Source organism: Castor canadensis, chromosome 4, assembly GCF_047511655.1.
Source record: "Castor canadensis chromosome 4, mCasCan1.hap1v2, whole genome shotgun sequence".
In the NCBI taxonomy this organism is placed as follows: Eukaryota; Metazoa; Chordata; class Mammalia; order Rodentia; family Castoridae; genus Castor; species Castor canadensis.
The window spans coordinates 33,795,696-33,807,965 of record NC_133389.1 but is presented as its reverse complement, the minus strand read 5'-3'; positions in this window follow the sequence as shown (position 1 = coordinate 33,807,965).

The following is a 12,270-nucleotide window of genomic DNA, read 5'->3' as shown; positions in this document are numbered from 1 at the left end:
CAATTCCTCTTCACCCTCACAAAGATAAATTTCATATCAGCCCAGCAGTCAACCATCATCTATTCTCAGGGGAAGAGTATATAGCATGACCTCCCTTGAAATATTAGCTCTATTTACACGGGTTTGCGTGGACCACATTACTTATGAGTCACCAAGGGGAAACGGAGCCTCCGGTAGATAAAGCGATCAGCACAAACCTCTGTAAATAAATCTGAAATTTCAATGAAGGTCATGCCAGAACTGATTTATTCCTCAGCACCCTATGAAATAATGTTGACCAGGTAAGTGGTTTTCATTTTTTTCCTCGATTCACATAGGGAGAACCTTTTAGCTCTAAGGAGCTTGTCTTTCATGTTACGATGAGCAGCTAGCTAGAGAGATAATATATCCTGAAGGAAATAACCTTTTGTTATTATATTAGATTCTCAATACTGAAAGGCCAGATCATATCGCAAGAATTTTTTAATTCAATTTGATAGTATAAGTTCTCATAACAGAACTTAACTGAGGAGTTACTGCTCAACAACAGAACTTTTTTATTTAATAAGTGAAAGTGGAGCTCCTATCTAAAGGAAGCACTATACAGATCATGAGGTCAACCAATGAAAGGAAGATGAAGATGAATATCCCTGGCCTGGGAATATCTCCGCCATCTCTATTGAAAACTCCCAAGAGAATTATCTATAGCATGTAGATAAACAGATGTTTTGGTAGTCATTCATTTAACCTATGTCGATTGAGTATTTTTGGAAGACAAGACTTTATGCTAAATATTGCAGCGTGGGGGGGAGAGAAATGAAATACACATACAAAAATAATTCTTATCAGCTAGAAGCTTATAATAAGTTGAACTTTATTTTGTTAGTAACCATTCCAATAAGAAAAAATAGCCAAATTAGGTAATTTTTTAAAAATTGAAGCTTAAAAACCATACATCATTTTGAAACTAGATATTCTTCTTTTCTATTTGTCTTACATTACATAGCCCAATATGTAGCAAAGAGATTTGGGGATTCTGAGAATTTCCCTCTATGCAGGAAAGCACAATATTATGCTATGAGAATATCTTGAGAGAATTGTTGAAAAAAGTAAAAGAAGGATTGGGGAGTCAAAGATAAGAACTAAACTTTATTTAGTCCTTTTAAAAAGAAGGTAAGGCTGGGGGCATGGCTCAAATGGTAGAGTGCCTGCCTAGCAAGCACAAGGCCCTGAGTTCAAATCGTGGTATTGTCAAAAAAAAAAAAAAAAAAAAACAATATATACCAGTGTTGCTAAGATTATGCATCAAGAATTCTCTTTGTGACTCTTCCAGGATTTTTTGGAATCTACATCACAAAAGGTAATGCTTGCTGCTTTCATTTACATCTGGAGTCATAATATGAGGTTGTGTGGGGTACCATTAGAAACCCATAGCTTAAGAGTAAAAGAAGATGTCTCTCTGCTCAATGTTAATAAAAACACCAATTTGACTCATTATAAGAAAGATTTCTCTGGTTCTCATTAAAATTATCACTTACATACAAATAATAAGTTCCTTATAAGATATTTCTATCTGCTCATAAAACCTCATCCTAAAGAGCTCATGATATACATAAAAGTGAAGAACCTGGATTTTGTTACACAGACTAGTTTTACTTAAACAAATTCCCTTATCATCACCCTCTCTCACATTTTCCAATCTTAGTACAGTTTCACTTTTCTTCTAACAAGTATCTCTTCTGTTGGGGAATGGCCTCATACCCTGTGAAGAAGGCTCAAAGTGTTGGTTTTTCCATGTGGAGCAGCCCTGATCTCCAGTAGGGTGTGTGGGGTGTGAGCACCCATTCTATCTCACTCTCTCTCTCTCTCTCTCTCAAAGAGAGAGAGAGAGAGAGAGTAATTTGTTGGATTTTCAGTTCCTGCTTACAAAGGTTTTAGAACATTTTAACTGGGTAGAGCATTAGCAAAAACCTGAGGGCTGCTTGCTCGTTGTCATGCTGAGGCACTCGCGTGTATCTTTCTCCTTTTTTTTTCATTCGATCAGACTTTATGTGTGCTTTGATCCAGGCAAAACATAACAAAGATATTTTTCAGTTTCAAAACTCCAACTATATATCCACTGAGGGCAAAGCTGAAACCATCATTAGGCAACAATGATGCTTTGAAATTCTGGCTGTAGAGTTTTGTGGAGCATATTCTCCTTCCCCTTTATGTGAATAAAACCTTTTATAATGCTTCAAACTCACGATGCCTCCCAGTTTCCCTGTAATGCAGCCTTGCTTTGTGATTCCCTTCTTGCAGCTAAAGAAACAGAGGACAAGAATGGCTAAGTAACTTACCCAAAGTTATTCACATGGATTAAAAGGAGAATATTAAAACTGTTGTAAAGAACAAAATGAATGTTCTCTGCAGTCCTGGATTCTTCCTGTAACAATGCTGATACATACGTCTGGAGTGCACTCTCCTTTGCCTACCACCTGCCAATTCTAATCTTATCCCTTCTGGAAGGCTGGCTCAGTTCCCACCTCCACAATCCACACTGGCCTCTAGGAACCTCTCTGAGACTTACTGACTGGATTTACTATCAACCTTTTGAGTCTAGAATGCTTTGTTTTGTACAATCCAAATAGGTAAAATCTAAAGGATAGTAATATGGGTCCTACTTCTTATCTACAATGACACTCATCCCACTTCCTGGTGACAATAGTAACTCAATAATTAATACAGTGAATAACAAAAAGCACTAGAGAGTCAAAATATCATGGACTTATGATGTCCTTATTAAGATTTTGAAAATTGGTTAACACTTTCTAAGTTTCAATTTTGTAATATATAAAATGGAAAATATTAAACAATGTGTTTTCTGATAGTAATTTGAAAACTGAAATGCTGATTCTATTGTTTTACTTGCACATATCCTTTAGGATGTTAGGAGGGGAAGTTCCCTCACTTTGTTCAGCTCTTAGTCGTTTTGTATCACACTCTCATCTATAAATTCCTTCAGTCCTGACCCAGTTATTTTATCATTTCCAGAAATGGGGTTTAAAGAAGAGTTGCTAAATAAGTCTATTTCTTGTCTATCTACTTTGTAAAACATATATTTCAAAGCATATCAAAACAAGGATAAGTTTTTGAACATGAACTCATCTGTTTGAATGTTACTTCCTATCTCCAATATATGGAGAAGGAATACAACCAAATATATTTTTTGGCATCTGGAAATAAAATAAGTCTACCAGAAATTTTATTTAAATAAATTGAATCTTTATATGAAACTCCTTAGTGACTGGTGGAAGAAGACACAGTCATGGTTCATTCCATAATAGATAATGCAAGTTCAATTTGGCACACTTATGAGATCTGAGTGTTAGTTCAACTTGTGTTGTCTAAATAAATAAATTGTTGAATTGAAATTGTATCTCCTGTTCATTCCAGGAGTAACATACCCCCACTCTCCACCTATAGTAACTCTCTACTCAATTTCCCAAAATCCTCCTTTCAGCATGTTCTCCTCCTCCAAACTAAGATCTCCTAAAACAACTCTGAGTGGGTAGATCTGTTCTAGCAGCTTCCACCTACATCAGTCTTACCTACATGTATCACAGCTCTTCACAAACCTGCTGCTGTCACAAATACTTGAAGCATGAAGTAAGGTTACACTGTCCATTCACATGAATATGTGAGAACAGAAGCTGTCCGGGAAAAAGAAACATGACTGAAATAGACTCATTTATTTTTAAATATGGGAAGGGTCTCATGCCTATTCTCTAAAGTGTTTCTTGAGTCAATGAAAGATTAGGCACTCAAGGATCTTCAGCCTCTTTATTAAAGACAGTACTTATCGCATGAATGGCACAGGGAGTGTGTGTGTGTGTGTGTGTGTGTGTGTGTGTGTGTGAGACTTTCCCTGGAAATTGTGATGCTATGAAAAAATTTTAAGTTCTCAGAATCCAATATGGTGCTTGGTATTGAGGACAAGTTAAATGTTAGCTTTAAAAATGAATAAACATAAATAATGAAGCTGCTTTGAGGCTTGTATTGCATCCCTGGGCCAGTGGTCTTCCATTTGTTCCCCTCAGCCATTTTCACATAGATACTTTTTGAGGTATTTTCTCAGTGCCAAAGACACAGGATTTAGATTTCCCTTCACAGGCTAAAAGTTTGGAGACCAGAATCATTATACTTGCTAGTAATACATCTTTCTATTCCTTGATTATTGTTTTACTGTGTATCAATCATAAACTATCCCTGCTCATGTTAGCTTGCTCTGGGCCCACATTTATAAAGTGTGCTAGAAAGTTCTCCACCAATCCCCTTTACTCCCACAAAGTGAACCATGAATATGTTGAGGTCCATGTTGATCCTCCCATCCTCTTTAGAGAGAGGAAATATGTTCCCTAAAGCACATTCATGTTACATTTCTATAAGCCCCTTTGGCACATGCAAGAAAGTGTTCCTAGTCCACTAATTCATTTCTAGATACAAATATACTCATACATATATATGTATATATAAATGAATTTGTTTTAACTTGATAATTTTTTTTATTTCTCATCAGTTTTTTTTTTTTTTGCCCTCCAATTTTTCTGAACCTATGTCTCATACCTGTCATCAGATTGTTCTTCTGTCAGTGGGAGCATACATTCTGTCATCCCCCTCTGTCTCTCCAGGCCAGCCTCACAACTGTATCCAAAAAGCAAGCTTCATGATCTTCATTATATAAATGAGGGGAAGGAGTTCAGGGACAGATGTGATTACAACAGTTAAGAAGTAAGTGAGTGGTAGAAATGGGGCAAGAATCCAATAACTCTGAGCAATTCATTTAGGGCTTTTCTCATTTCCTAGGAGAGATTTTTCTCTTTGTTGAACAGATATTATTTCCATGCGCCCTGCATAAAGAATTATTTCTAGACAAGAAAAAGGGATGAGAGTCAAATGATGGCTCCATCTTACATAGAATCTACAGTTTCCAGTATTAAAAAGCATCTCTAAAGTATTCTGGAGAATTTTCTCTAGGATGGACATACTCACTGCCTTCCTTCCATGTCTCCAGTGTCCTTTTTGTTGTTATCTCAGAGCACCTTACTTGTATTTCTACCATAACTTAGCGCAATCCATTGAAATGAGTTGCAGTTACATGGCCACTGCAAGGGTAGGCCATCTCATTCATCTTTAAATTCCCAGTGCCCAGCTTGGGGCCTAGCGCATGGAATATAATTCAATAAATGTGCATTTTATGAATTAGTAAATATGTGTTCTAACTGGGTCAAAGCATTTGAAAATGGCAACGCCTCAAGAGAATATTTTAGATGATATTACACAAAGCAGAATACATCAGGACTCTCTTGGCATAAAATCCAGATCAGCTGGTTTTGATAGCAGGACACTTTTAGCTGCAAATAACAAAATATCCAACTAAAAGTGGTTCAGACTTAAATGGTGCCATATATTTCTTATTTTACAAGAAGTTCAGAGATTCCCTGTCTCTGGTGTTCTGTGAACTTGAGAGATGGAAAGGATCATCTTGCAATTGAAAGATAAACTTTCTTTTCTGTGGGGTATAACCCAAATTGCCTTACCAGCTTTTTCTCTCCACTTTTTAAACTTGCATAAGACTTATTCCCAATACCACTTGTTTATAATTCAATCTGTTTCATGGCCATAGCTCATCTTCCCAAGTAGATGTCAAACTCACCAAGAGGAAGAACAGCATCTTACACACATCTCAATCTGCTACTGTGGTATTTATTATGCCCTGGTTGGCACTTACAGCTTAGTCATCATTTGAGTAATTGATTAATTCAAAGTTTTACTCACATCCTGCACACAGGGGATTTTTCCAGCAAACAATGCTTGTGCCCTATTATGGAACACAGCTGTGAGGTGGTGAAGGGGCTATATTTACCTACTCACCCAGCAAACCAACACACACCTACTTTCATTTCCTAGATTCTCTGAGGAGTTACCACATGTGTCTCTAGTGAGGATATATTTCTGGTATGTTCTTCAGAGTCATGCCCTTATGCTGTCAACACTGCCACAATTTTATATCTAGATCAAGTTGAAGTCCTATTGATTTAATCCAGAAATTTATTTCTGACACACAGTTAGGTAGCATTTGTCACTGTGTTTCAAATCCAAAATCAAAGAGACTGAGAGTCAGTGTCATCACTGTTTGGATGGTGGTGAACCACAAATATGGTTTATTTCCATCATAAATTGTTATTTGTTTTTTTTACAATGTGCATAAACCCATAGGCTAAACAACAAGAATACTTTAAATGTTTTACAAATACAGACATGGATACTCTGAAATAAATACTGCTTTGGTATCCACATTTGAGTACTTCATTCAGAGGATCTGTTCTCTTTAATCTAGACATTTTCCTCATATCAGTCAATGGTGCAAAAATTATATATGTGTGCTGTCAAATCCTACCCCCTTTCTCTTGGCATATATTTAGTAGAGGATACTGCTCTGGGCCTCACATCTCACAGATTCCCTGACAGCCACAGCAGAGAAGATATGTGAGTCAATTCATAAAAAATGTGGGGTTAGTGTAGACATTCTGTCAATGAACAGAAAAGTAATTCAGAGCTCCTGCCAGAAATCAGCTTTCTATAATATTTACCAACTCAAATCAATATGGAAATAAAGTATCCTTGTGGAAAAGCCAGAAGCCCTAGCCACATTCCCACATGATTTTTCAAACGATTAACTATTCCCTTACCCATAACCACAAATTATTTAAGATGAAGGTGTATGAAGCATATGGGTTTCACCTCACCTTAAAGATTAGTAAATCAAGGAGGGCAACTGTAACTTCCTAATTTGCCAGTCCTGTTAATGGGTTGACCTCCATATGTAGTTAGGCAACTATTATAGTTAATGAATACTAGAAAATTTAATTTGAGACTAAATCACAAGTAATTAATTATTTGTTATACAACTGGTTGTCCCTAGGAGAATTTTAAGTAGAATTCAAAAGTGTACATAAAATAATATTATGCATTTGTTGGAGATGAAACACAAGTTTACTTCCAAGCTTCTAAAAGAACTGCAACATAAAAGAGAAGCTAGCAGTCACAGCACTTAATGTTTAAAAGCTAAAACCCAAGCCAGATGCACAGGCAAAGTGTTATTCTTTGGGTACTAAGAGCAGAATTCTCATGAAGAATCACTCTTAGGTAGTGAAAAATATCTTTTAAAAATACATCAGCAGTATGGATGCATAGATGATTTTCAGAGGGCTATATTTTTTAGAAAGTCTTTCAATGTAGCCATCCACATGTCAACAAAGTTCAACATTGTTATAGCACTTTTTTGTGGGGCTGCCATTTCTTGTGTATATGAAGTACTTGGGCAGTGGATCAGAAAATTAACAAGTGACATTTATTCATTATCTATCAGAGCCTGCTGCTTTACCATTTGCATTACAGCTTAGAGGTGGGCATAAAAAAGAAAGATATTTTTCTTTTTAAAAATACTCTAAAAGTAAGAGACAGATGGGATGTTCCTTACAGTGCTCTAGTTTTTTGAAAGGCTTCCTAAGATTTCTTGGATCCAGCGGCTATGCCTAACTAAGTATCCTGAAGTACATATAACTATTGAGAAGCTTTGGTAGGGGGAGAAAAAAAACTATTTTCACTAAATGGCAATTGTGTCTAAATTTATATAGTCTGGCTATGTCATAACCAAATCACTACACTTTTCTTAAATTTCTATCCTCTTTGCCAATTCATTAGTTTCTCTAGGGCATAAATTACTTGAAAGGTATTCAGAGACAGCTATCCCAGCAGTTCGATAAATTATAGCCACCACCCAATGCAATCTGTTATTTCTATAACCTCTACTTGTGCTCTACATTTTACTGAAATCTATCAAACATTACAAAAGATATACTTGTTTAATAAGTTTGCTCAACTTCCATTTTGTCTCAAAGATGAATGATAAAAATAAGTAAAGAGACATCTTGATATCTTATCCTAAGGAACACAATTTCAGCAAAATAAGTTGATGTGCAACAAACCTATATGAAAACAAAAAGTTCCATGAATTTGAAAGAGGACAACCACTCCAACTGAATGAAAAACTCAGTGAACTGCCTACTGATAGCATGGCATACCTTTTTGTAAAATTCCAAAGAGTTTGTGTGCTCAAAGGTCTATCAAAGATCAGGACTAACTACCTTTCTTACTACACAAGAGCCCATGTTCTCTTTATAAAATTATGTATACAAACTCCTTACTATTCCAAGGGAAGAAAAAACAAAAGCCTGTGGTAGGGTAAGTTTTTCAAGAGAACTGCAGAAATCTGGTGTTCTCCAGTAGTGGGATCTTTTACCCACCTAATGAGTGTTCACTCTTACTTAGGGGAATACATGGCAATTGACTAACTGAGTAAGATGAAGTAATACTGGTCCTCTTCTTTATATAACCATTAACCATCGGGCTGGCATCTTTCAAATCTTGCTTCTTTGAGACCATATAAGAAATTTGTGAAAGACAGGCATTTGGAGGAATACTGAAGATCCAGACATGAGGATGAAATGCCTGCTATCCTGGACAGTCAGTTCAATTGAATTTTCAGGTAATAAAGCCCAGCTATTTTCTGAGCATAGCTACTTAAAACACCCCAAGGGAAAACTCTCCAGAAGAACCTCACTAACCCACAGGAGCATCACAGATAATAATAAACTGATTTTTTTAAGCCACAAAGTTTGGTGATGATTTGACCAAAGCCAAGTTTTCTATCTCTAGGCTTATTCTCATACTGTTCCAACTGCTTAGAACTATATTCCTCCTTATTTCTGCTTTTTGAAATCTTATTCATTAAAAGTTAACTAAGTCAATCCATCTAGCCAGCACTAGCCTCTCTCTCCTGTTTAGGCCCGTAATAATTTATTCATATTTTTGTTCTATGAATTTTCACAGTTATAAGATATAGAACATAGACTTTTTCTTCATGGATCTATTTATTCCAAAGTATTTATTGAGTGCCTGCCAATAAATATTGGCAAGCAAAAATGAATATAATACAGTGCTCAGCTTCAAAAAACTATCTGACCAGTAGTGTGACAGATATAAACATGATGATGGAAGTTCAGTAAGTGTGGTACTCACAGAGCCTTACAGGAACATGGAGAAGGGACCAAGTTAGGAAATCCTGTAAGGAGTAAGTTAATCCAACATGAAGGGATAAACAGAGTGTCCTTTTTATAAAAGGGATCACATGTGGAAGCAAATTTCCCAGAGATTAGAGACAGTGTAAAGCTCTGGGAAGCCTCCTATACCATGTTAAGAAATCAGAATGTTTCTTGCACCAAGACCCTAAGGAGACCCCCAAGAGTGGAATGCCATACTCATATTTGTCCTATAACTTATTTTGTTAGCATAGGTATATGAAAAAGTGAATTGAAGAGGGCAAATCTGAGAAGAAAGAATTCAATTAGTCATCTATGGCAGTAGTCCATTCCAGAGAGAGCAAGAGCCTGACCAAGAGCAATGACCATGGTTCTAGGAAAAACAGAATCCATCTAGTTCAACTAGAGCATTTATCAGAAGGAAGCTAACATACCAGAAGAAAAAGAGATTTTCCTCATACTATGACACAAACCAAGACAAAATTTGAAATAAAATTCAGATAAACTGATTGCTCACATTGTCAATGATAATGAAATTACATTTCTAACCTTCTTGCTTATTCACTCTTCCATAAAATGAACAAGTATGATTCACCTTTACATTTCTCATAGCACATAGCACAGACTCTTACAAATGGTGAATGCTTGAAACTATTTCTTGACTTTAATTGATGTTCAAGTTATATTCTGGTGACAACTACTGAATCACATACAATACAAACATGTTGTATAATCTCACATATACTATCATGATGTTCTTTCTGTTTCTTTTTTTAGTGACAGGGAATGAACTAAGGATCTTGGACACTCTTCCACTTGACCCATGCCCCATTCCTTTTTCTTTTACAGTTCATTTTTCAGATAGGGTCTTGTGTTAACTTTGCTGGGTCCGGCTTTGAGCCACAATCTTCCTCTCTTTCCTAGTAACTGTGATTACAGGCATGCACCAACATACCAGATTTCTAAAAAATGTTTATTTATGTGTAGAAAATACATGTTTTTGATATAAAGAGTAGAAATTTTGGTGATAAAAATTCATCACAGTATTTTAAAATCATTTTAATTACAAACATATATATTTATCATTTACAACAGGATGTTTTAAAATATCTATACATTGTAGAATGACTTCATTGAGCTAAATAACACACATCTTATATTACCTATTTATTTCTTTTGGTGAGACACTTAAAATCTACTCTAAGTGATTTTAAAAATACAATATATTGTTATTAACTGTAATGACTATATCGTACAATCAATCTCTTTGACATATTCCTCTTAGCTAACTGGAATTTTGTTTCTTTTCACCAACATCTCCCAACTTCCCCCTCAAACTTCTTGGGAACCACCATTCATTTGCTTCTATGAGTTCAACTGTTTTAGATTCCACATATGATATCATGCCTATTTAACTTTGTATCTGACTCATTTCATTTAGTATAATGTTCTCTAGGTTCATCCACATTGTTGCAAATAACAGGAATTCTTTATTATGGTTGAATATTATTCTATTATATATATGCATATATATTACACATATATACATGTATATATTACATTTTCTTTATCCCTTTATTTGTTGACAGACTAAATCAGTCTTTGCTATTGTGAATAATGTTGCAATGAACACAGGAGTGCAGATATTTGAGAAACTGATTTCCTTCTGTTTGGCTAAGTAGCCGGTGGTGGGATGACTGAGTCATATGGTAGTTCTATTTTTAATTTTTGAGGAATCTCCATGCTATTGCATAATGGCTGTACTAATTTACATTCCCCCTAACAGTTAACATCTCCACCAATACTTGTTATATTTTATCATTTTGATAACAACCATACTAATAGCTGTTGGGTAATATCTCATTATGGTTTTAATTTGCATTCTCCTCATTATTTGTGATGTTGAGCATCTTTTCTTATACCTGTTAGCCATTTATATGTCTTCTTTTGAGAAATATTCATTCAGGTCCTTTGCCCATTTTTTCCAGTTAGGTTATTTCTTTTTTTGCTATTATGTTGTCTGAGTTCTTTATACATTTTGAATACTAACCATTTATCAGGTGTATGATTCTCATATATTTTCTCTCCTATTCTGTATGTTGCCTTTTCACACTATTCATTGTTTCCTTTGCTGTACAAAATCTTTTGGATGATGTAATCCCATTTTGTCATGGTATTTTTAAGGAAAGTATTCATGCACATTTTCCCCATCTGTAAATACAGATCCTCTTTCTCTGCCAAGAAATAGCTTGGCATCAACTTTACCACCCAAGCTCATGACCATCTTTCCTTTCCTCAGATCCCATGATACCAAATGTCTAGGATAATTTATGACTTTATTAATTCTTTCTCATATTTGTCTATAATGGTGTAATATATGTTGGTCTTATTTTTTTCAATGAAATTGTAAGAAGGGTAGTAAGTACTCTTTGTCCATTACTCTTACACACAGACAGAATACAGAGTACAGTTAAAAATTTGGCCAGGCAGTTTATAAGAAAGTTTTGAACTTATCTTTGCCTTCTGTATATTTGTTAACAAAGACACATGAAACAAGTACAGAGTAACATCTAAAGAATATGACAGAAAAAACTGGAGAGTGGGGGAAATGTTAAAAAAAAAACCAAGATTATATTTGCATTCTAATTATCTAAATGATAATAATAAAGTTAGTGTAATAATAGCTTATAAAAGGTATCATATAGTTTACAAAGCCCTTTCATACACATTATCCCATTTACTTTAAAAACAGACTTACTCAAGAATATAGAGAAACTGAAAAACTATTAAAGCTGTATAGAGAGGAATGAATTATCAAGTTCATTTTTAATCCATTAAGGAAAGCTTCATGGGTAATTTTGAGGTAAAATGATGTGTTACAGGATGAAAGTGATATCTTCTTTTTTCTTTTTTTGGTCTTTGTCTTTGAAAGCCATAAACAATGATGTCTTCCTAAAAAGAATAAACAGGGTCTTAAAGATGACAGAACAAAATTGCAAATTTGACACTGAATTCTGAAAGTCAATTAAAAATAAAATGAAGACAAAAACGGTTTCCTCCACTACTGTTCTCCTAAATCAAGAAAATTAGTGTATTATTTTCAACACACAATTAAATTTGATTTCTTAAAAAGTAGAATATTATTAAA